Raw genomic sequence first — 24,067 nt, forward strand, 5'->3', positions numbered from 1 at the left:
CTTTCCTTTGGTCAGCGCGGCTGCCAATCAGGTGCGGCGGGCCCGCCCCCCGTCCCTCTCGTGAACGGCCCCTAGAAGCCGAGGCAAGCGGAGCTGCCACTCTGCGCGCGCCCACCCTGCTCCTCGGGACCGGCGCAGGTAGGGCCGCTGTTTATGGTTGTCGTTCTCGGCCAACTTCTTCCCTCCCTCCTTCCTTCCCGCCGGCCGTGGGGATCCGCTGCTGAGGCCATGGCGGGGGTGCCCGGCGGACCGTAGCTCGGCCGCCGGCGGCAGGTGAGGGGCTCAGGTGGGTGCCCGGGCGGGGCCGGGGGCTGCTTCCCCCGCCGTGCCGCAGGGAGGGGGGTGGCGCGGCGGGGCGTAGCCGCCGGGCGGGCGGCGGTTGCGGCCGTTGGCGGGGGCTCGCGGCCACCGAGGAGCGCGGGGCGGTGGGGCCCGTCCCGCCCCGCGGCCTCCTGGGCGCTGGGGGCGGGGTGGGCGGCACCGGGGGGAGCTTGGCAACGGAGGAAAACGGCGTTTTACCACAAGAAAAGCAGCTTTCGCGTCTGGTTCCGGGCGAGCGGGGAGCTGGGCGGGGGGCGCCGCTCCGCTGCCTCTGGCGCGGGGCGGCCGCTAGAAGCGCGGCGCTTCGGTCCGCCAGCCTGCGCGGGTTCTCCCTGCCCCGCTAAACCGTCCTAAAAAGAAACCGGATTTAAGCACCTCATCTCTTGCAATCCACCGAGATCCCTTGTTGCGGCGCAGCGTATCTATTTCAGCTTGATAACCAACTTCGAAATCTTTCGCTGCCTCGGAAGTGTGCTGTTGAAGGTTTCTCGTTATTTATTTAACTGTCTCGTTATTTATTTAACTTCCACTATGCTCTTTGTGGCACTGAGAGAGTTCTCATTCCAGATTAGTTGATAAACAAGTATCTGTTTCCAAAATGTTATCCTGTATTGGCTTCGAAGTCCCGAGGCTTGAGAGGCGAGTTTCCCGGGGGCATTCAGCAGGGAGCCGCTGCAGACCTTCCCCTCTTGCTGGGTGCTTTGGAAAAGGTAACTGGCAGCCAGCTGGTTGCTAAATGTCACCTCAGAAATCTTGAGGATATTTGCACAGCCATCGCTCTCGTCTAAATATGTGGTTCTCTATACTAGTGTAAAATAAAAATTGTCACCATTACCCTTCTCCTTTCTGCCCACATAGTTAAGAAAATGGGTTAATTAAATCCATTCACTTTAGTACTGTATGATGTAAATTCAATTTGAGGACAAATTAAGCAACTTGAGCATTTAAATACTTCCTTACTTTAAAACCATTTGGTACTCTTAACTGACAGTTGCTGATTTATTTTACCAGTAGGATATCTGAAATGGCTATAGAAAAGGGTATTTAATTTTTCCTTGTAAGATCATCCCTCCCCCCGCCCCGCCCCCCCCCCCCCCCGGCTCTAATGATTGTCACATTGTTTTTCAGTCTCTGCTTTCTTGAAAAGGGACACCGGGAGCAAGTGGTTGTAGCTTCATTCCTTGACTTTCATTGATTAATCATAGAGTTCAGAATGATCCTTCACTCTACTTAATTTCAACAGGGCTTGTAAGTCCAGTTTGGGCACTGAAAGCATATTTTTATATGGACATTTTCTATAAAGCCTTGGGTAACCTTGGCTTTTAATTTCCATGAGCTTTATTTTTTAATTTAGTTTTTATATTCACAACTTTTTACTGAAAATATAACAAATCATCTTAACTAATAATCTCCAGTGTGTATTTTAATAGATTAAGCTCAATATTTTCATTTTAGTTCTTAGCCAATCGACTAAACAAGAGGGTTCATAATTCTTTATTCTCTTTTTCTTTACTCTGACCCCTCATGTTAGGCCCCTTTCTGCCCTCTTTTCTCATTTTGTATGATATCTGGGTTTGTATGCAGGAAGGGTGGGAGGGGAACTTTATGAATTGGCGATGCTGTCTGTGCATGAGTGTGCATGTGTGTGCCTGTGTTCTGGGGGTGGTGCAGAGCAGCTGTGGTCGGGCTGAAATTACTAGCACGGTCAGGAAGGACAGGAAATGATGGTGAGACTCCGGTGGGGTTTGTTTATTGCAGCGCTGCATGCGCGGCTAGTTCATTTACTTTGCAAATGTAAGTGCAATGTATTTTATACAAAACCTTATTTGTATGGTAGCTGTGTGTTGGTATGTATGTCGTCTTACAGAATTTGGACTAGGTAAATCCACATTCGTTATAAACAGATGCATACCATTCTGTAACAGGCTTTCCTTCATTGTTTGCATTCTATAGGTTTTGTTACATACTGTGTAGAAAGTAAATTGAAAATACTGTGTTATTCTGGCAGTCTTGCATCTTACGGATTCTAATTGTAAAAATGAGTTTTCAGTTGCTACCAATGGTGCTCTTAGGAAAAAAAATATATTTGTTACCTTTTTGCATAGGAAGGCTTTTCTCATTTTCTAAACAGTACATTTTTAGCTTTAATTTAGTAGTGTACGTTTCAAAAAAATGCAGGGATGAATGAAGCAGCTTTATGAAGATGGGTTTGTACAATTATGGGGTGCTTCTATACTTCAGAATAAACTTAGTATTTATATCAGGACGTATTCTGATCTTATTGAAGTCAGTGGAAGTTTCTCAGTTAATTTCAGTAATGTTAAGATTTGACTCATAGCAAAAGTGGAAAGTTTTGCTGGTAAATGGCTAAGGGATACTGTGGTATACCATTTGTATGGTAGCCAAAGAAACTTACAGGAGAATCTAATTGTCCCTTCCTGTGTCAGGCTTCAGATATAGGAAGCAAATACTCTATGACCTGACAAACAACTTTTCAAATTGGTACTAGTGTGTTTCTGTTGCAGAACATACCCAGCTTTGCTCTTTCAGATGTTGGATTTTTGTTTGTCTGTCTTCTGCCTTTGCAGTTATATTCAAGCAGTATACTTTAGGAGATAGGCATTGTTTTTAGCCTTGTGCATCTGTCACTTGTGGTACAAACATGTAAATCCTTGAATATTGTGCCTAGAATTAAACTGTTTCATTACTTTAGTTTCTTGTTCATCTGAAGGATGAGGTGTTTTTGTGTAGGTAATGCTCTATCCTGTTGCAGGTGCTTGTCCTTTTCTACTAATGTAGAAACTAAAACTAAGAGAGAGGAATGTATTTTAATTAACATAGAATGATTTGCTGTCCACCATCCAGCATTCAATGGCATGGGTGTTGATGGTAACGAATATAAGAATTCAGGTAGCACAGAGCAGGAAACACGATAGTCAGGAAATGCTTTGCTGTGGGTCCGATGCCTGAAGGCTGAATATCTATAACTCCTACTCCTTTCAGTCTGTTTTTAGCTTGCTGCTCACGTACAGTTCTTGAAGCTGCTCATGATTTTCATGTAGCAGGTATCATGTAATAGAATCTGGTACTTCTGAGCATACATGAAGTTATGACATGAACCAACACAGTATTTTAGTAGTGGTTTTGAAGCTCTATCAACATGAAACTCAAGGCATATTGTTGCAAGTTGTTTGCAGAAGTTGAGGACAGCCTCAATGGAGGAAGAAAACAGATTTGCACAAATTCTTTCCAACTTCCAGGATTCGGGTGACTCAACTAAGATAAGTTTTGAGCTTTTATTTATATACAAAAAATTAAATGATAGATCTGATATATGCATTATTAATATGTTTGATTTTAATGTGAATACTTACTGCAGCATGATTATATATATTTCATGTAGTTTTTTATCTTTTGCCTCATGGATTAATATGCTCAATCATAAATGTTACATCATGTATGCTTAGATTGACTTTAAGAGTGCTAGCTGTGGCTGAGAAATGCATTTGATCAGTTCAGTCCGGTGCAGCTCAGCCTGTGCTGTCCCTCCGGTCCAGTGTGCTAAAACACCACTGACTTAATACAAGCTCCTTAGGGTAGTAGAAGTCACGTGTTAATAAGTAGCAATAAGCACAGCAGTGCTTAATCCTGTTACAGTCTCTGGGTGCTCCATGATACTAATCACAAAAGTAAAGAAGACTTGGGTTGAGCCACTTTTGATGTATAGGGTGCTGGGCAGTTTTTGCAATGCCTGTCTACTACTGAATCTCAGTCTTTGGTTGCAAACCTATCCTATACATGGTTCCTGAGTCTTTTTCAGGGGAAAAAATACTGATGAACTTGATAGGAATCCTTGTTATATACAACAGGAGGGAGGAATAAGAGTGAGAACTGACTTTCACCAGCCTCTAAGCCCTGATCTGAAATGATACATTTAGAACTGCTGTGAGTTGCTGGCTCTCGCAGGGATCTCCGAACTCACTAATTGTATTATTCCTTAAGGGAGCCAGACGTAGACAGAGGCTGCCTAATAGCATCTGCTAACTCTCAGAAGAAAGGCGACAGATAAAATTCTTCTTTACGTGCCTCTGTACTTTGCTTTTCATTTTTGTAACCTTTTAAACTGAAGTTGAAAACTCTTTCTTTGCAGTCGTGGTACAGCACATCAGGCAAGCTCTGCTCTCCATGTCTGACTGAGAGGTGTATGTATATCTGTCTGTGTCTGTACATTTCTAGTTTTCAGGTCCAGGTGTTAAGGTGCAAATATGCTGAATTTAATTTTTTATATATAAATATAATATATATAAAAGCTCAAAGATGCAAAGATGCTGAAGATTCATTATTTGGTCTTAGGTTTTGGGTTTTTGGCTGAATCACCTTTAGGCTGGCAAACACAGCTGCTGCCATGTCAACAGCTAATTATTTTCTTCTGGACATTTTCTTTGGCACTTAGGTTAACATGGGTGTGCAAACAAAATATCCTTGTGTTCTTCTGCCTCCTAATGTCATGCTCATATTGGGAATTAGGGAGATTTTCTTTAGATTAATCTTTGCATAATATTGACGTCTTTTAGTGATGAGATGGCTTCAGGTTCTGCCTGCATGTTGGTTGAGCTGAAACTTAGAAAAACTGTCATAGCAAAAATATGGGTAATGTCTGGTGCCGCAGTAGTCATGTAGCATCTGTGCTGTATCTGACACCTCTCCTTAGAATGAAGACAATAACAATGCAAAATCATAAAGGTGAGAAATTAATGCTTGTTTGTACCAGCGTTAATTTATAATTATTCTGTGTTTAGTGTAGTGATATGTGTTGAATTTTAATGTTGAGTTTCAGTAATGACTTTTTGTTGCCATTAGCAAAATCTGTGAAGCGTTGGGCCTTTTTGATGTTTGGCGTATCCTTTGATGATGTTTGTAGGGTAGAAATATGAAACATGTTTCCTTGGTTGAATGCAGTCCTATTCTTGCCTCATCCTAATTTCTACCATTCCTGTTACTACTATTCATGATAATGCAAAGACTGTATTGTGACGTGAGCATCATCTCTTGCCTATTGTGGCCGTCACTTTGAGGTCACCTTTTCTGATATTCTGACTTATGCCACTTTTTCCCTATTGTTTTGGAGGCTTCTCCTAGTTGCAGCATACACATTGTTGCTGTTCTGATTTTAATTTGTGCAGTTAATTGTTACTTAGCTGCTAGTGGAACTGAGTGAAGCTCCTAATCTTAACAGTTTCAATAGAGGAACAACTGCATGGGTGTACTCTGTTTGCCTTCAGAGTTTAACTTTCTTCTGCTCAGGCAATGACTAAAACTATAGAAAAAACAAATTCTGAATGGCTTGGCAATCACCAACAGAGCTGTGTATGCAGGGGCTTGTGCACAGAGAAGAGTAGTCTTGTCTGTGTCATTCTTAATTTTGCTTGTTATAGTAAGTTAATTCTTGTCCTTCAGGTTTCTACACAAGCACAGTAGAATCCAGTTCTTTAGCATTACTTTCTCCTCCATCTTGCCAGCCATTTGCTCATGTTAAAAAATTCTGTTTAAATGTCTTCCTTTCCTCAAAAATAATTGTTTGGTCAATCTGTTTAGAAGAATAGTCTTGAGAAGGGTTAGAGAGAACTTCTTCATTCTTTTAGTTTCCCAAGTGAAATGTACAATTCTTATTTTTATGGGAGACCCTTTGCTGTCCTGTCTGTCATGGTGAGAGACAGCTTTGAAATCAGTGTTATCTCACTAAGTCCCTTCATCAGAAGGGTTCTGCCACTGCCTCAGACTGTGCAGCATAATAGCAATGTCTCCCCTAGAACAGGATCCAGAACATGGCTTGTTTGTATGGCATCTGGAACAATCCTTGCTATTGAAAATAAGCTGGTTTAATAATACTATAAAATGCTCTGTTCTCAAGACAGCAAACTGTTCATTCATTTTCCATATCCCTTACTCGTCACAAATATGAGTGCTGAGCTCCCCTTGTTACAGCTCTGAAAACATAAGCAGTGAGTATAAGTGCAAATTGTATATTAGGGGGGTAAAAGTTTCAGTATGAATGTGAATTGGTCGCCCGTCATCCTCTCCTGACTGTCTCATGTACCTTAAAAAAAGAAATAGCCAGTGGCTGTTAATCTTATGTGGTGCTGCTTGAGTGCCTTAAAGTAACTAAGGAAGTGTAAATCATTGGTACCCATGGAGTCCCTAAAACATACCTCAGGGTGATTATTTGTTTGCTGAATGGGGAACTGATGAAGCTAACCCTCAAAGAGATGTAGCCTCCTGAGAGTCCTTGCCATTTGGTTAAGACGACTATGGCAGGAGCTTGCAGTGACTTTCTCAGGTCCCCTTCCTGATGCCTTGCTTCTCACCAAAGGCAGGTGGCTAATACTTGCTGAGTACACGCAGTGAATGTGCTTGCTCTCCACAGTTCAGTAACTTTTCTTTTAATTGCATGTATCTGTGCCTGTGCAGCTCAGTGATACGTGGCCTCTCTGACTCTTGGGAGCACTACAGCCATTTGTGTAGCAAATGTTCTAAGAACTTGCTAGTCCATTTTTTTTAGCATTGCTTTCACCACCTCAGAAGAAGGAGGACACTTAGCAGGCATCAGTCTATTTAGAGCTGATGTTATTGCTGAAAGACTGCAGATCTCTGTTTTTTAAATAAGCAATAGTGGAACAAAGAAACAGAAAAGAACCAGCTAGAAGCATTATTAAGACTATACTTAAAGAGAAGGAAAAAAAAAAAAAAGGGTGAGAATTTGGGGTGGAGGGAGTATTTTTTTTGCTAGCAAGGAAGGGTGATTAATTACCCTCTGTGGCCTTCCCTGGTGCTGCAGTGTCCTGGAAAGTTCTCAGAACTGCATCTTTCTTGCTCTTGTTGTTAAGTATGATTAGTGGAATCACTCAGAACAGCCATGTTTAGTTTCCTTAAAAGATAACATTATGATAATACTTGTGTCACTTTTTAAGATATATAACTGTACTAGTGTATTTTGAGGTTTAATTGAGTTTGCAGTGAGCTTTGGATAGGCTTTGCATATATAACACTATAAACACAACTAAAGTCTGATTTGAGGATAAGCATGTAAAAACTGCAACTCTGCTCTTCAAACTGCTAGACTTGCAAATGTTTTGGAGAAGCCTGTTGCAGTCCTAGTATTGTTTTTCAGTCTTGCCTGGGTCATGAACGGATCATTACACAAGGCTATGGCCAGGATAAAGGTAATCTTTCATATAGCAGAGTGCAACCATAGTTGGAATAGACTGCTTTTGGAAGATTGCTGGTATCTGTCTGACAGAAGCTGACTTCTAAGTCAGCTTCTGAAACAGAACTAATGGGGTTTGCTAATTAGCGATTAGCTGCAATTTGTATACAAAGAGGGGAGAACCTAGACTGTGCAGAGAGGCCCTGTTACAGAACTCTAATAACGACCAGGTTGGAAGACTTGATATTTCTTGTTAACTTAGTAAGGCCAAGCAGTGGAAGGAAGAGAACTTGGATATTCTGCAGGACCTTGTCATATCCTGGCAAGAAGGATACCTTTTTCTTGTAAGTGAATTTAGAATTCAGTAGGTGTACCCTTACCAGCATCAACAAATAATCTGGGAATGCTACTTACTGCATAAGAGGTCTGACAACTGAGACATGGTTGGCCTGCTACTGGGGTATCGGTACCACTGCTAGGCTGAGCAGGGTTTAGATCTCTGGGCTGGATATGAGAGGCCGCTTTGCCGTGGTATTCTTAATCTTCCATGCAAAAAAAAATCTGAATATCTTCCCCCCCCCCCCCCGGAACTTTGCATGTTGAGCAAAATATCGGGTCAGAGTATTACGACGGCTTCTTGTCTTACTGAACTGAATAGTACTGATAACTTTTACTGACTGACCTAACTAGCAAGAAACAATTCAAAGCTTTTACACTACTGCTACAGCTGTACAGCTGCTGAAATTCAAGAAGTATAAAACCTGTTCATTTTATTTCCTGTATTAAAAAAAAAAAAAAGGGGGGGAGGGGGTGGTAATTCTGAGTTCAGTTGCAGATTTGTTACTGCCTTCAAATCCACCTATCTTGTCTGCATGGTGTTAAAACCAGAAGCACTCTGTATTACAGTAACTATATAAACCTTATAAAACTAAGGCTTAACTACCAGATATCTCCCAGTGTTGAAAGAGCTACAAATTGTTGAGAAAGATAGATAACATTCTTGCCTTTTAGCTGATGTCCGGTCTATTTTGTTGAAATAAGCTTTTTAACATTCTGCTTCATTAGAATAAGTATAAACTTGCCCTGCTGAAATCATGTGTTTTTTTTTTTTTCTTTCAATTCACTGAGTAAGTATGGAACTTCATTTTAGATTCAGAGATGTGATGTTAGAATTTTCCACAGGATATCTGAATCATACACTTCTCTCCGCACAAACATATCACTTCATGTTTTTCTGTGCATGGTACTATATTGCCCTGTACCTTTTGAAGTTTGTCAGTATCAACGCTTCTACTTGTAAGTGAACAACAAAGCAATTGCCAGGATCTCAGTTTGGCAGATGAGGCTTTTTTTTTTTTTGTAATAAAAACAATGTTGCCAGGCTTTCACACGATGACTCGTAAAATGCTTTTTTTCTTTGTTGCAGGAAAACTTAAGTGTACAAGGACATACATAGACCTGGCAGAAAAAATGACATTTCTGGAGTACTGAAGACCCTTTACTGGAGATAATCTTGCATTTTAAAATATCAAATTTCAAGTACTGGGACACCATTGAGCATTTTCAAAAGCATGCAAGGTCATTGTTGTTATCAGGCAGGCTTTAAATAATCTGCTTTTAGTCCTTGGTGATTAGTATGATAAGCTGAACAGGGGAGGTACAGCTAAAAATAAATGGGAAGTTGCATTTTCAGCCATCTTTTTACTTTTGAACACGTGGCTTCTTTAATTTCAGTGCAATTCAGTGGTAGAGTAGTGGCTACATCTTGGTAGGTATAATCAAGTTACTGAGTGTTCTCACTCTGGGAAATACCTTGGAGCTTGTCTGTGACTGAAGGCTGCTTCCTGGTGAAGAGCCCAAGAAAGTCTCTGTTTCAGTGGCATGGCTCAGCATTTGAAGATATCCAGGGCCTCCTAACAGTGCATGCCATTTTGGTCTTGATAATCCAGACATCATGGCAGTTCATGTTGCATTACCAAAAGTTCCTTGCCAGATGAGGTTGTATTATTTTCTTTAATATGGATAGAATGCATCGTTAGCATAAAACATCCTGTATTCGGTGCAGAATGGGAGTCATTTATTTTTGGTCTTCTCAGACTATTAAATAGTATTTTAATGTGCAGAGCCATTCTACATAAGGCTTATCTTTACTTGTTAAATGAGCATATTTTATGTCTTAAAACAAAAAGTTTTTCAGTCTCTTGAATATTAGGAAGATGTAATGCCTCTTTTAGCGCAGCCTGTCTCCCAGACCTCACATCTTGCAGAAGCTGAATTCTTTAAGGAATTTTGTTCTTAATGTCATTGCTCAACAGTCCTTAAATATGTTGCCACTTGATCAACCATGCAACGGGTTACTTAAATGCAGGAAAGAAGAAGGCGTAGGCTATGCATCAGGTTTGCATTAGTTTGGTATCAATAAGATTATGTCTTCTATATTAGCCTGGACTGATACAGTTAGAGTTGGGGAAGGAGGGATGGAAGTGTGTGTTGAGGGGCAGGAAAACAGATTTTTAGAAACATGCATACATGTGTGTGTACATATATAGAGAGAGAGAGCGAGAGAGAGATTTATATGTTCATATATGTATAAATATATAGGGGTGTGTGTGTATATATATAAAAATATTTTCTTTTTAATTCTCACTTCTTATTCTGGTTGACCAAGCTGTTTTTCTGCTTCCCCGTAGTTCTTTCTGGCCCTTGAAAATACTGGGAGAGTTCTGAACAAATATTTGCAAATAATCTTATGAAACCATTTAGCTGGTATGTGAATGCCACTGAAATACTTGCATGCAAAAATGTGTAACATAGGAAGATTGCAAACAAAACTCACAAAGCATGCATTTCATAGATTTATTAAAAAAGCGGGAAGATGGAAGGGAAATGCTAGCATGTCTAGTGTCAATGCTAAGTGACTTAATGGATTGCTTTGAATGTTAAAGTCACAGAGAAAAAGACACATTAAATTATTGATATTAAAAAAAGAAAATTCCCTAAAGGAAATACGGAAAATATTTTGGAGCAGCTGGATTTACAGGTTAGATTGTCACAAGCTGGAGTATAAGAGACTTCTGAAAAAAAGAAATAATGCTTGCTAGATTTCTCTTTCATCATGTTTCCAAAAGCATGGACTGACTGTAAGGGAAAGGGGAAAAGCGCAAAGGATATTTGTATTCATAAGCTAGGAAGTATCTTGGACTATTTGTTAAGAAGGAGAAGAAAGACATCAGGCAAGTTCCAGAGAGTAAAGCTTCTATATGCACAGTTTTACCTTGTGCCATTTGTTCATAGTCTGAGCCAAGTAGTTTACACAGGAAGGAAGAACCATACATCCATCTAATTTAGGGAGTACTTAAGGGACTAAATCATATGAAAGGGTTCATTTATTACATAGTAAAGTTAGAAAGGGAGTAAACCCAAAGTAACTCCTTTTTATTAAAGAAAACTTTTAAGTAGTAAGTCAAGGTCAGTTAGCAGTAGAGGTTGAATCACTATTAGTAACACTTATATGTGGTAGATAAGACATTCTTGCTGGAAGTGGCTGTGCTGATAAATCATAGGACTGGAAGAGAGTTCCTGGATACTCATGTTCAGTGTTCCTGTAGCAGTCAATAGTGTGTTTTTTTAATAATCCCTCTTGTAAATTGATCAATTGTAAATTGAGGCACCTTCTGAAAGTGGAGTTTTGTCCACGGCTGTCCCATAAAAAATATATTTCAGGACTTCATTGCTTTCACTAAAACTTTAGTCTAGGATTCTGACTAAACGTATTCACAGCCAGTGTGTCTGTCTAGCTAAAATTGGTATTTCCTCTCGGCATTTATAAGAGCAGCTACGTACCCTCTCAGCCTTTGTTTTGCTGAGCTGAACTGGCTAATGTTTTTGTCCCTCATGCAGGAGAGACTCTCCGTTCCCCCAGCTGTGCCACTAGACCTTCAGTTAAACTTGAAGAGATGCAGACAGTCTTTCTTGTGATGTGGAAGACCAGATATGCTCATGATTTTCAATGTAGGAGAATATTCTGCTGTCCACCTTTCTTGCATAAGCTTTTATTTATCTCAGCTGTGTCTTACTTGTTATTCTTGGTTTTCTGAACAGCTGAGATGCCAGCAGTGCCTTGCACAATGATTCTTTTTTTTTTTTTTTGTGCTTCCCTGTCTATCTCTGTAGGAAATGCCTTACTTCATGTCAAAGGATAGCTCTGTTTTTTTTTTTTTTCAAGCCTTCATCAAATTGGTGGTTTGAGTGAACCTGTAATCAGCTCGTACATGCAAGTACCCTTCCTTCCTTGGTCACCTGCAGCTGCTTACAGCAGAACTTCTGCTTGCCTTGCTCCTTGGGTGGCTGCCCTTGCATTCGGTACCAAAGAGCTGTGGCCCTTGTCACTGCTCCCGTTTCTCAGAGCCCCCTTCCCTGGGGCTTTAGTCTTTCGGTGCATCAAAGATGCCTCTGTTCTTTTTGTCAGCAGCAAACTTCATTACACACTTCAATTTGTTCGTTCGCAGTTGTCCCATAAACAGAATACTTCGAAATTTCACTGCTTTCACTAAAACTTTATTCTAGGATTGTGACTAAGTGTATTCACAACCAGTGTGTACATCCAGATACAACTGGTATTTTCCCTTGCCATTTATGACTATTAAATAAACCAGCCCCAAGACAGTTCTTAGTAAACTCTTGGTGATATCTGTCTAGCCTGATATTTTCTGGTTATCTTCTCAGGCCAATTACTTAATCATGATCATTTCCAGCTTTTGCAATTGTTGTCAGGTCCAGATGAGATCTGCTTATTTCCCTTGTCCTTTTTATAGATATTTATATACTAGTTAATCTCACACCATTAACCTTTGGTAGACCCACGTGTTATTTCCATCAGAGCAAGCATCAACTTGCTCTGAAATCTTGCATGCCACTGACTGTAGTAGGCCTGATTTCTTTTCCCTTCCATTTCCCCACCCCAATGTTAAAGATCATACTCTGTTATCCTGCCATCACAGAGTATCTCCCATATTATCTTCTGGTCTGCTTAAAAATTAAAGACTACACCCCTGTCAGCTACAAGCGAGGTAGGCACAATAGCTTGAGGTATCAGAATGCATAAAAACGATATTTGCAACTGTTTCACGTGCCTTTTCTTTCAGAATTCTGTAAGAGCATCACCTGGTTTCCCTGCTTTTGCTGAGGAAGCTCATAGGAGCTTTGATTCTGTGCTAGTTGTGATAATTTCCAGGCCTTTTTCATGGTAGGCTGCCTGTCTTTGTTTTTTTACTAACCATTTTTTAATGTAGTACAGTAAAATAGTAAATGCAAGGTTACTCCTTTCCTTACTTTTTGGTGTATAGATGAAGAACTTTTAAACTTAATCTTGTTTTTGAGGGAAAGTTTTAACTTCATCCCTGCACTTTAACATATGAGGTGTAACTTCTTTAATCAGTTCCTTTCCTGCCTTTTTTTGAGGGGTCGAGGAAACTCTTTAGTTAGGCCTGTTTTATCTTAGAAGTTGTCTACTGTACCCTGCCTCCCCTGAGGCATTTCCAGATTAGTTTTTGCACCTTTAATGAAGCAGCAGCTCAGTCTTACTGGTCTGGAGAGTCTGAATTCCTCAGCCCACCTGACTTCCTCAGCTAGTTCTTCTTGCTTATTACTCACCTTGTCAGAGAAGTTAATCTCCTGTGATGCGCAGTTCCCTGTGATATATTTCATTCTAATAAAATATAGTCTGTACCAAGGCTGGATTTTTGGGATCTATAGCAGCCTCTTAATAATGGTCTCTCTTAATAGGGCTGCTCGAACTGTTCTTCCTTAAAGTGCTTTTTTTGACCCAAACAGATTCCCTTCTTTTTCAGTGGTGTGGGTTTTTGTTGTTTGTTTGTTTGAAGTCTATCACTATTTTGTGAAGATACGTACTACCCTTCTACTTCTGGCTTTTCTGATTAGCATATGTTTTTCAAATACGTGTTTTAGCCACCAAGCCTCTGTTATTCTTGTGATATCTAGCCTTATATTTAATACCTGATTTGAACTTTTCAGTTTTGTAGTACAGGCTTTGTTTTATTAGTATGTGAATACTTCAGATGCTTCATCTGACCGTGCCTGTTTACCTAGGCAGACTGCTTGCATGCCTGATCCCTATTCTCAGCCATGTGTTAGGACTTCCATTCTTTTATCAAATTTTCAGAGATAACAGTAGTTCTTGGTCACATCCTCATTCTCCTCTGCTGGTGCAGTGAAATTAGATGGGAAGACTGCATGGGTGCCCCACAACTCTCACTTTGCACTTTCATCTATAAATCCCTTCTTCTCAGCCACCTTGTCTCAGAGGGCCAGTGTCTTGTCTGATGAATAAGTCCATCAATTGGAGAATCCCATTTCCACAAGTGATTTTGGATGCTAGTGTTTCACCCACTTCTCTCTCTTCATTACTTTAATGTTTCTTTATCAAATCTTTTGAGGTATAGCTGGATCAATTATTTGAGATCTTGCTATAAAAAAGTTTTAGCCCCCCTTCCGCACACACTGTATTCTATCTTAGGTAAGTTTGAACACCAGAAACACTATAGCTTCAGATTAGCATGGAAATACTTAGTTAAAGTGCCAGGAGGAAGAAGAAGGACTGTCATATGTGAATTATATGATCTGAGACTGAAAGCATTCACTGAAATGTGACCTAAATGTTTTTCATAAAGCCACAAATATATTAGTAGCTACCGCCAGAGGTTTTCAGCAGTTACTGCTACAATTGAGACACTTTTGCAGGTCACCAGATGCAAAGAAAGCCATCTGGTAAACAGATAGATTTGGGAATGTGTAATATTGTAACTGGCCATGTCTATTTTTATTTATTTTTCCTTAGGAAAAATTCCTGCTTACTGCAAGTAGGTTGCAGCTCCTGGAGGGTGATGTATATTTATCCTGGTGGATCTCGTTGTTCTAACCTGATAGGTTTTTAATTGATGTTTCTGTGGAAGTCTTGTGAACATTTAGACTTCAGAAGTGTTCCCACCCAAGGCAGATGATACTCTTCCATCGGTTTGTGGGATTTTTGTGTGTACTCGTGAGGCTAAGAGGGAGAGAAGAAGGGATTGCACATAGGCCTTCCAGTTTTGGAGGGGAGGGTAAATTCTTTCCAGTATTATCAATGCAAGATATCAGATCACCTTTTTCCAATGTCTTTTCTCTCCTGCTAACCTACAGGTAAGGATTTACTGGTCAGTGACATAATGCTATTGCAGCTGTATGTTTCCTTTCCCAGACTAATCCTGCATTTGTTCTGGCTGATGCACAAGCAAAAGGAGGGAAGAAGAATGGACATCTTATTTTTCCCCTTCTTTCTTAAAAGGCAACATGTGGTGCATTTCTTCCAATTGCACCTTACACTGTGGTTTTAAATGTGGGGAAAGGGTGAAAGTTTGGTGCTCAAGACTTCTACACCCACACCTGACAGGCTGCCCCCGCCACATCTGGTTGCCTATGGCTGAGAAAGGAACAGCTGAACCAGAAAGCACAGCAGAGCTCTAGGTTGCTCACCTCTGATTCACTCCAGTTAGCATATAGTATTGAGAGTGTGTGCATCCATAATGCATGCACAATACCTTTTTAAAACATTCAGCTGTAGTAAATAGGCTCTTCTGACTGGTAGAGATTTAAAACAAAAATGTCTCCTGTCAGAATGACAGAAAATATATTATATTAATGCCTACAGCATTCATTCCTATTTTTGATGTTCTTTATCTGTATTTTGATCTGTTACTTTGGAAGAAAAAATCTTCATGTCAATGAGCATGATATACTGCTTTAGTTGAAGTGGGTAAATAGTCTGTCTGTGTCTGCCTTGACACTAGAAGGTCTTTCTCCCTGTCCTGCTGTTGTGTGTTAGCTCAGCCAGCAGTGGAACATCCGCGCTCTACTGCAGAGCAGTGTGTGTCAGGAGGCTCACTTGCTTCAAAATTTCTCTTTAAGAAGCAACAAATAGATGCAGTTCCTCTAGCCTGTTTTATGCAGCCTGGTCTGTGTGTGAGAAATGGTAGGTCAGAGAACAGAAAAAGCAATAGTATACTAGCTTTGCTCTTTTTCAGTGCAGTAGGCACTTTCTGGCAGACCTCCAGCTGGTGCTCCTACACTACATGCACAGCTCTGTAACAGTGGCAAAGCTAGAGTCTGAGCCAGACCATCTCTGCAGCTCTACTGTGTGGTCTGATGAATGCCTTTTTTTTTTTTTTTTTCTTTCTTCCCTCTCGTAAGTAGCTTTATTCTTCTTTTCCCCACTCATCGAAGACAGGGATGAAGACCAGAACTTAATAAAAATTAAGAGTTTAGCTTAGTAGAAAAAAAGAGAGGATGACTGAAACGAGAGAGAAAATAGGTAGAAAGGACAAGCAGGTGGTGATTGTGGTGCAGTTTTGCAGTCATGGCCCTAGGGGAAAGTCAAAAGGATCTGTCCTTAGTGGTGTCTTTTTTTTCTTTCTTTTTTTAACTCCCTGAATCATACAAAAAGTGGGGACATTTCAGTTACATAATGACCTTTAAAATGAAAAAAAAATTAAGATGAACAGAAATGCTGAATCTGTAGAACGTATTTCTAGCTGTCAGCTAAATTTTGTGCCTGAAATCCTTTATCAGCTCAAAGAGGGAAAACGGAACCTGCTGTGTCGAACTTTAGAGTCTTTGGAAATCCTTCTTCAGTACAAGAAGGCAGAAGAGGACTTGCTCCATGCTATTAGGGTGGTGCAGTCTCTGCTGCTATAGCAGATTTTTGGACCCCTGAATATATGTCATTTTAATACAGCAGCTGTAGGTAAGGCTCAGGCTGTATGCATGTGCAGAGGGAGACTTGCTTCTCTTTTTCCTCCCCTGTGGTGCTTAGCTTGTGATATAGAAGAAGCATGTGGGTACCAGGGCAGGTTGCCTGCGAAGGCAGCATCTTGACTGGATGTGTGAACAAGATCCAGTGCCGTCTGCTAATAAAGCAAATAAATGACTTAAGTTTGAAAAGGAGCAGGTATGTGTGCTTCAGTCGCTTCCCGTAGTTGGAATTGGAGAGGTGGAATAGTAAAGCAAACAGCTTATTGAAAAGACTAGTTCTGAATGAGCATTTGAAACTTTAACTTAATTATCCTAGGGGTTTTCTTCATGTTTCTCTGTGGTGACATGAAACTGTGTATGCCTATGTGCTTTTTCTGACCTGAAGATTTTTGTCATCTTGAATGTCAGAAAAGCCGAGGGGGAGCTATTAAATTCTTAGAGTTATATTTAGCTCAGAGCAATTAAAGCTAGCACTATATAGTGACATTTGTAACTAGCTTATCCATCATGCAAGCTATAAGATTTCAATACATGGTCTCAGACTGGCAGCTTTTGCTCACGTGGCTCACACTCTGGATTTGAAAAGGCACTATTACTGCAAATTGCTTCTGGCAGTGTGCTTGCTTTCTTACTGTTCCCTATTGTTTTTTTATGCCTAGTTACAAAATTTTGCTGGTTTACACTGAAAATGTGTTGCTTCCCAAAGGGGTAGTGGCACCCTACACTCCTGTCTGCAGCTGCTTGGTTTGTCCTTTTCATCTCCCATGTAGTGACACAAAAGTTCATGCAGTATGTAATGGTGTGGCTGAAAATCTGGCTTTTTTCTGGCTTGGTTTTTGACTGGATTGCTATCCTGATTCCGTTCCCCTCTGCAGTCATGTTGCTGCTGGTGTTGATAGGAGTTGCAGGCAGGAATGACTGGGAAAGGAGAGAACTGCGTGGTTCCTCCTGAAGGGCTTTGTCCTGCCTGCTGCAGATTTATACCAACCTGAATTTTGTTGCCAGATTGCATCTTAGTTTGATGTGTTCCTGGTAGACTTTTTCCAGAAATACACTTAAAAAATGTAGTTTCTTTAGAACTCATACTGTACAAAACAGCGTAATGAATTGTCATAGAGTTAAAAATGTCAATTATTGCATATTCTTCTTTCTTCTTGAATACCAAATAATTAACTTACTCTGTTCTGCCTTAAATGAGCTTCCCTCTGTGTTGCTTACATGAGCTATAGTCGCCCACTGTCAGATATGTTTTTATTGTTCAATTTATACTTCTATTCCAATTTATCAGACTTCAGAATTTTTCTAACGTGGAGTTTTGTAAATACAGTTTCCAGAAGTATTACATGAATGTCTGCTGAAGTCTGGGGTTTTCTTTCACAAGCCCAGGAAAAAGAAGTAGAAAAATTACAGGTCAGTCAATAGAGTGGCAAAGGTTGTTGCAATTAAGCTGATCTTGATTTCCCTGATGATTTTAGGAAGCGTGCCTGTATTGCAAATTATTCAGAAACAGAAAATCTCTGTCTAAAAACAGGTTTCTGCCTGCTGGCCTATTTTATAGATGAGTTGTGGAAAGGACTTACTACATGTTCATGAGCTGTATCGAGCTATATAGGTATTCCTATGACCAGGTAAGATGCTGTAGATTAAAGGAGCTTAGTAGTGTGCCAGTCCAAGGCATTTTGTGGGTGCACATCCCTGTGCTCTTAGATCAGACCAGATTAATGCAGCTCAGACGTTTTGGGAGCAATGGGGAACATGGGGCCTCTTTCCGATCAATGATTTGTGGGGAAAACTTGTTTTAGGGGGAGGGGGACTTACTGTGCATGCAGAAATGTGAAAGGATAGTCAAAGAACAAAGGCACCGGTTGCCTTTAAGGAGTGATTGAGTGAGCAACTGATACAGGCTTCAGCTCCCTGATGAACTTCTGAGGTGCCTTTAGAAACTCCCTTCAAGTTAAAGGCCCGTGCATTTTGCTTGTCCTAGGTGACAGGTGAAAGTGGCATATAATTCACTAACCTGCTGTTGTGAAGACAGCCAGTGGAGGCTTTGAAATTAAAATGGTGGAAAGGGCAACTTCCCTTTCTTGTCCCTTGACTTGCAGAGCTGCTGCCTAAGGCCTGACCTTCTGGGCTGTGTTGAAAAGCTCAGTTATTTTTCTTGCTTTTTGGTATAGTGAAGGCATAAATCTTTTCAAAACACATTTTGGTTTTCAGAAAGTCAGTACAGAGCTGCTGGTGGCTTAATGTGGCTAGTGAAGGAGAAGGCTTCTGTGTTCTTTGGTACCTGTCACTTCCTTTAAGGGTCACTGCTGTTTCTATGGCATATGTAAGATATACCTGATAAAAAAAATAAATATAATTATCTATTAACTAACCTATTTCAGACAAAATTTTTTTTTTCCATTTCTTTTCCTTTGTTCTTGTAGATAATACTGAGAATTAGAGGCACTATTTTTCAGGACTAGGTATTTTTATTTGTTTTTGGAGCCTTATCAGGTGATTCTGTTGCCTTAATAATGAAAAGTTTTTAATGCATAATTAGTTGGAAGTTTTAAAGGTAGAATAGCTTGCTTATTTATTTATTTATTTATTTATTTATTTATTTGATTGCTGGGAAAAATGCCAGCCACAGATTTGGGAATGTCTGACTAATAAAATCTTAAAGTTGGTTCATCACTCAAATGCGTTATTATTTCAGCTGTCTCTGCCCACTGCAGGCTCCTACAGGCTAAAAATGTCAATGGGCTGTTGCGTTAATAGCTATTTTAGCTCTCTAATCATGAGGCAGCATAAAGTAAAAGTTTAAATTAACATGAAGTGTCAAGGTTGATACATCAATGTTTTCTTCTAGCTCTGCTTTTAAAAACTTCCAACCTTAATATTTTGATTATTATAAAAATACATAAGCTTATACAGTAAAAGATCTAGTCCTAAAATTAGATCACAGATGTTTAGATTACAAGCCAGCTGGGGGTGGTGACATTTTCAGGAATGTAACAGAAGAAGCAAGGAACTGAGTGTAAACGTGAAATTAGGAGCTCTTAAACGAAGACAGCTGATAAGAGAAGGCAAAAGTATTGCTCAAAACTCAGTAGGTTGAAAATGGGGAAAAGAATTTCCTTCTGCCTTTGGAATTACGCTGATGTTTCAAGAATAACACTAGATGAGGGCAGTAGTACCAATACTTTGGCGAAGGCAGAAGTACTAAATAGCCGCATTTGTGAAAAGAAGCTGGATTGTCTATTGGCAGTATGTTGAAGTAATAACTGAGAAAGTTAAATTATAACTGCTAAAGCTGTGTTATTTTTGAAGCTTATATACATATGTAGTATACAGTTTTAAATCCAGGGTACAAATAAATTGAAGAAATCTCTGTTCTCTCATGTTAATCTTGAGCAAAGATCAAGAAAGCCTCAGAGCTTGAGAGGAAGTTTAATGATCTGTTAGTTTTTATAAACAGTAAATGATATATAGTACCAAGATACTGTTTTGCTTGTTGTTGATTACACTTCTGGGAAGATTATTATCGAGCTGATGTGGGAACTGACTTGGTTCAACAGAGGTTCAAACCTAATAATCGGAACGAAGGACTGCGCAGTCTATGCATATAGACAGAAGCTAAAATATTGATCCTTTTAAACTCAAATTGAATTCAAGATACCTAAACCTTGTCATAAGCCATTTGTGATTGCTCGTGTTCGTGTTGTACAGAGAAGTCAGACAGGCTGCTAAAACTGCAAAACTGGATTGCAGAAAAAGTGCATTTGACTAAACATCAAAAATGCATGTTGGTTGTTTCTCCTTGACAAGCTTACACCATTATTCAGTTGCTGCTTTGAGAGTACCCTCTGGCATCTCTTCCCACGCAGTATTCTTTTTTTCTTCTTTCTTGTGCTGATAAGATGTTTATGGGTGGGTTTATTCCACCTAAGTAGAATTAGGTGTGCTGTACAGAATCCTGGATCCTTGAGGCAAGAAAAATTTCTGTTTCAAAATGCATTGCTCTATTAGTGTGTTAGTAAACTAAAACTTAGTTGCTTTATACAGCAGAAGATTGCTAACCTGAACTTCTAACACATATCCTTCAGGATAGGAAGGTGTAGTCATAAATGCTGTATTTTAGGGAAATGTTTTAGTTAAAAAAGGTAGAATATACTCCCTTCCTCCCTTGTGCTCCTCAGTTATGGAAGGGCAGAATGCAGCAGTCAGTTTTATTTTTAATCCGTGTTATTTCTTTTGTTTGCTTGTTTGTCTTCAGATCTAACACCAGACTGCTGTGAGGTTGTCAGGTTTTGCCTGATGGAATTGCTCAGACTTCCACTTCTCTAAGAGGAGATTTGAATTCTTAAGAAACTTGGTACTCGGAGACCACCCGCTCACTGTAAGTCAGTCCTAGTATCATAGGTGTGATGTCCTTTCTATAAGAAAGTAGAAGGTAAATTGATGTGGACCCTCCTTCAGTCTAGAGGGGACAGGCTGATAATGTGTAAGAAGCTTCTTGCTACAAAGACTCGTCACCATCCATGGTGAATGGGAGAGGAGTGTAGTCTAGCTGGCACAGAGACCCGGCTAGAGAGCATTTCCATCTCCTTTGGGGATAATACATTGTGCTAAATTATATTGTCTAGAAATAGAAGTGAAGGATGTAGGAAGGAAATGAACTGGGTAAGCCTAGACTTGTGGTAATGTAACCTGATGTTCTGCTGAGATGAGGAGAGTTGCTTGAATATATCTTAACACTGTGTTGCTTTTGAGAGAGGACTAGGAAAAATACCATTTGGGGGGTTGCACTATGTTTGGGATCCCTTTAATCTTAGGCTTTGGGGTTTTCACAGGTCACCTACTAGGACAGGAAGGGACTCTCCCACCCCAGTGCACAGTGAGGTTCTCTGTGGTATCTCATTCTGAAGCACTCTCAGTAGGCCACAGCCAGAGAGAGACTTTGGCAAGGTGAGATGATATGGTAGTGGTGGTGGTACTGAAGAGCTTCTTGTGCCCTTGGTAGGTGTGTTTTTGCTAGTGTGTTCAATAATTGTGAGATTTAGGATCAGGAAGAAATTCTGTCTCATCAGATTGCCAGTCATGGCACTTGTGTATTTTGTCTTCTCTTACAGCATGTATTCAGAATGCACTCAGTGCTTTTACTTATCAAGTTCTCCCTTGAGGTAGGGGCACTGAAAAAGCCTTGAGATCCCTAGCTTACTTCTTGTGGGGCATTTTATTTATGTTCTTGGCCTTGTTAAACTACTGGTATTAACTTAGGTGTGTAGGGTATGTGAGGCAGACAGGATGTTGTAGGCCTTTTCCGCATAAAACTCAGTACTTGCTTGCAGTAGTGGAAGACTGGATGTTCTGACCTGTGTAGTTCTTGCAGTTCTGTGATTGCATATAAAGCTAATGTTTTGAAATATACATTAACAGGCTCACATGGATCTTTGACCTGTAAAACAGAATGTAACATTGCTGTCTTGCACTAATTCCCTATTATATTTACATCTGTTTTTCTCTAGGCTTACTCACTACATTTAGCTTGGTGAATTGTTTTGGGCTACATTTCTTACAGTTTCTGTTGTGAGCCTGTACAGGGTATTGTTAGCTGTACGTGGCCTAGTAGGACTGACTGAATTTTCTTCTGGAAAGTTGGAAATGAGTCATGAAAACTTAAGTATGCAGCAGGCATGAGGGCATGCCAGTGCAGTGGAGTCATTGGTAGATGTGGCTGCTGTAAAGGACATTAACATCTGCGTACATTCTCAGCTTCTACAAATTAGAAGCTGAGAAAGAGTTGGAAGAGGATGGCAGGGAGTGGCAAGAAATCTTGCTTGTGCCTGGTTGTTTGTGCTGGTAGGCACTGCCACAATGGGTGCTCTCTGGGAGGTGCCCAGTTGCTATAGGGTCACTTTACCTATGCAGATAGAACAGTTTGTTATCAAATACTGTTACTAAGTAGGTAGGTTATTGTGTTGGCATGTTTTGTATTTAAGTAGCAAAGTAATGTTCTGTGATTGTCTTGTGATTTGCAAAAAAAAATTCAGTGTACTTGGCAGAAATGAATATAGCTCTGCTCCACCCCACTGTGCAGCATGTGGCTGTTTTATTTACAGAAAGGGTTCCTGAGGAACGGGTGTGTTAATGACTTTTTATAAAGTCACACAGGAAACCTGTGACGAAGCCAGGGTAAACCCTTGCTTGCTTTTTATTCTCATTCTTCTCTTTCAGGGTAAGAATATTGTTCTCCACTGAAAGACAGTATTGATAATCACCAAGAGGAAGGGTGGTAGAATGCCAAGGATACAAAACTAATGGAGTTTGAACAATTACAAAAGGGAGATTCTTCATTGCTTCTCTTTGCAGCCTTCTGCAAGCTCTGTGAAAGCTATTATTTAACTTAACAATAATATTTTCATTTTCATAGCTGATGTAGTATCATCCTCTTGGCACACGCTCTTGGAATCCATCAACACTATGTAACACCCTTATTTTAGGATATATTAAATCTCATATTAACATAGTATAATTTCACCGAATAGTTCTACATCTTTCGAATAAGGAAAGAAACAGTACTTGGTATTCAAAGTGAGTTCACCTTATAGTGAAGTCATTTTAAATTCACTTTGCAGAGTTGAAAACTGAATCTATGGCAGGTATAGAAGCTGTTTCTGTGTGCTACTGAAGAGCCTTTAGGAGAACTCTTCCCTGCTCACTTGAACATAGAAGAAAATACAGTGACAGAAGTAATTCTCATTCCTCAGCCCTTGTAAGTGTTATTTGAGAAACCTTATGGAACTCCTGTGTATCTCTCCTTTGATATTTTATCTCAGTTTTGCCCACCATAATTCCAAGTTCAGCCCCTTAGTATAAATATTACATACATTGATTTGAAAGTTAAATACGTTCACAAGATTTATTCTGTAAGCTGAATATTGACAGAAATGCTGAGAATATTGGTAGCTCGGCAGTACCTGCTGGGTCTTTACTGAAGGTGTCTTCTATGAGAAACTCTTGATACGGAACTGTGAATTCTGTCCTGAAATATGTCATGCAGTGCCAGAGATCCTGCAGCATGGTTTTGTCTGAGCTGTGCTCACAAAGAAGTTTAAACCTTTGGTACTTGCTTCTTTGGAGGAAAATGATTTTGAGGTCCAATCTTTGTGTGTCTATACATATGAGTGTAAAAATAACCAATGTGTGCACAACCATAGCTCATCTTTGTGCGTCACCTGTGTTCATATCTATGAGTTTAAATTATTTCTTAGATGAATACCAAAGTGTGTGTGTGTGTTTTCATTCTGTTCATTTTTTTGAATATTTACACTAACTCATTCAATAGGTGGTAGCATAGGTAGGTGTTTGTGCAAAAAAATAAAAGGGGCAAAGATGAGAAAAAGCAGGTTTGTAAGTTTACTGTCTCACTAGTTGCTGTTGAAACAAATCTAATTTTGTGTTGTTGTCCAAGACTAAAGTAAACTATAGCTGAGCATCACAGATGACATCTAAGCAAGGGAGGGGTAAAGGAGCAGGACAACTGTCTCACGTGCATAACTGCTAACTTTTAGTTCTAGCAATAGGTTACTATATTACTTTAAAAAAAAAGACATTTTTTCTTAAAGACAGCTGATTAGACAGAGGGACTGTTTGATACAACTGGACTGCTAATTTGGTATGACCCGCAATTAATGTAATTTTTAGAATTTGGTGCATCAGTCTTCACCTACATAAACTCTAACAAGTTGTTCA

At 40.0% G+C, this 24,067-nt stretch overlaps 1 protein-coding gene across 18 annotated transcripts in view; it reads left to right on the top strand.

The window, feature by feature from the left end:
- The first annotated feature begins 5 nt into the window (after positions 1-5).
- Positions 6-24,067, top strand: part of OSBPL3 (oxysterol binding protein like 3) — a 97,754-nt gene continuing 73,692 nt past the window's right edge. For 2 of the 18 annotated variants that reach the window (XM_064506295.1, XM_064506292.1), the window contains exon 1: positions 9-138. The gene's annotated coding sequence lies outside the window, so the exon portion shown is untranslated. Of the gene's footprint in view, positions 287-888; positions 1,032-1,449; positions 1,570-8,951; positions 9,104-17,722; positions 17,741-20,588; positions 20,712-22,950; positions 23,088-24,067 lie in introns of those variants that run through there. The other 16 variants (XM_064506287.1, XR_010387632.1, XM_064506285.1 and 13 more) reach the window with 16 other exon arrangements.

The sequence above is a fragment of the Dromaius novaehollandiae genome, chromosome 2 (assembly GCF_036370855.1).
Source record: "Dromaius novaehollandiae isolate bDroNov1 chromosome 2, bDroNov1.hap1, whole genome shotgun sequence".
Lineage (NCBI taxonomy): Eukaryota > Metazoa > Chordata > Aves > Casuariiformes > Dromaiidae > Dromaius > Dromaius novaehollandiae.